Source organism: Pelecanus crispus, chromosome 8 (genome assembly GCF_030463565.1).
Source record: "Pelecanus crispus isolate bPelCri1 chromosome 8, bPelCri1.pri, whole genome shotgun sequence".
NCBI classification, from domain to species: Eukaryota; Metazoa; Chordata; class Aves; order Pelecaniformes; family Pelecanidae; genus Pelecanus; species Pelecanus crispus.
In genome coordinates, this window is record NC_134650.1 from 45,177,358 (window position 1) to 45,179,307 (window position 1,950).

Below are 1,950 nucleotides of genomic sequence, written 5' to 3' on the forward strand. Positions count from 1 at the left end.
GCTGGCGCCGTGCCGGCGGCGCGGTGGGGCGAGCCGGGGCCGAGCCCCCGCCGCTGGTCCGCCGTGGCCGCCACCGTGCCCGTCGCCGGGCGCTCCGCGGAGCCTCGGACTCCCGGAAGCGGGAAGGGCAGCGCCGCAGGAGGCGGAAGCCTAGCGCCCCGCACTGCGCAGGCGCCGCCTCGGGCGGGGCCGGCCCCTGGGCGCGCTGCGCAGGCGCCCGCCGAGGGAGGCGGGGGGCCGGCTGTGCGCATGCGCGCTCCGCGCGGGACGCCCTTGGCGCCGGCGGCCCGGCCGGGGAGGGTGCGCTGGTGCGCGTGCGTGCGGCGCCGCCGGGGTGCGCGGGTTCGCGTCCCGAGACGGGAGCTGCCTCACGCCATGGAGTCACAGACTCACAGAATCGTTGAGGTCGGAAAAGACCTTTCAGATCATCCAGTCCAACCATCAACCCAACACTGCCAAGTCCACCACTAAACCAGTTAAGGGCAGAGTAGCAATTTCGTGTTTCCTGGCTTGGTGGCTGGAGTATTTATAATGAAAGTAAAAACTGGGAATCACTAAGGTTGGAAAGGATCTCTAAGATCATCAGCCCAACCATCAACCCAACACCACTGTGCCCACTGAACCATGCCCCAAAGTGCCACCTCTGCCCATTTTTTGAACCCCTCCAGGGATGGGGACTCCCCCACCTCTCTGGGCAGCCTGTTCCAATGCTTGACTACCCTTTCTGTGAAGAAATTTTTCCTAATATCCAATCTAAACCTCCCCTGATGCAGCTTGAGGCCATTTCCTCTCGCCCTATCGCTAACTATTTGGGAGATCAACAGCCACCTCGCTATACCCTCCTGTCAGGCAGCTGCAGAGAGCGATGAGGTCTCCCCTCAGCCTCCTCTTCTCCAGGCTGAACACCCCCAGCCCCCTCAGCCGCTCCCCATCAGCCCTGTGCTCCAGACCCTGCCCCAGCTCCGTTGCCCTAACGTCCCCTAACCATGCCCCCTCCGGCCACCTCAGCCAGACGTTTTTCCCCCTCAGGTTTTTCAAATAATCATCTCTCACGTAGCAAGTGATAGGATGAGAGGAAATGGCCTCAAGCTGCGTCAGGGGAGCTTTAGATTGGATGTGAGGAAAAATTTCTTCACGCAAAGGGTAGTCAAGCATTGGAACAGGCTGCCCAGAGAGGTGGTGGAGTCCCCATCCCTGGAGGGGTTCAAAAAATGGGCAGACGTGGCACTTTGGGACATGGTTTAGTGGGCATGGGGGTGTTGGGTTGATGGTTGGACTGATGGTCTTAGAGATCCTTTCCAATCTTAATGATTCCCAGTTTTTACTTTCATTAAAAATAACCCAGCCACCAAGCCAGGAAACATGAAATTGCTACTCTGCCCTTAATTGGTTTAGTGGTGGATTGGCAGTGTTGGGTTAATGGTTGGACTGGATGATCTGAAAGGGCTTTTCCAACCTAAACGATTCCATGATGCTATGATCATGGTTTGAGGATAAAGTTGGATTCATAGGCTCCTGAGGTGATAACCGCCATCGTAACAAGGGGTCACGGAGCGAAGACGTGCGGCCTGCTGACAGGGTGGCCTCGGCCCCATGCTCCGGGCCCTTAGCACGGCCCGTGGCCTGCCCGAAGCCATGGTGTCACTGCTTCCCCCGGGGAGCGGGCACCCCAGGCGCCGTCCTGCCTCCATCCCTTTGAAGTCTTTGCCACCAGCAGCGTGGCCATCCAGCAGCTGCACTTCTGCCTGTGATAACTGAACACAGATCCAGTGGGTTTTATTTCAGTTCTTCCAGGAAGGGGTTTTGCTTTATGTCTACACACGTTTTCGTGATGTTACTTCATTACGGTCCCTCGTTACTTCAGGGAGTCTCAGGAGGGCGATTTGGCACCTAAGTCAAAAGCTGTTCTGTGGCCGTTTACTAAATTTGGTCAATCTAAGCTTCAGTGTC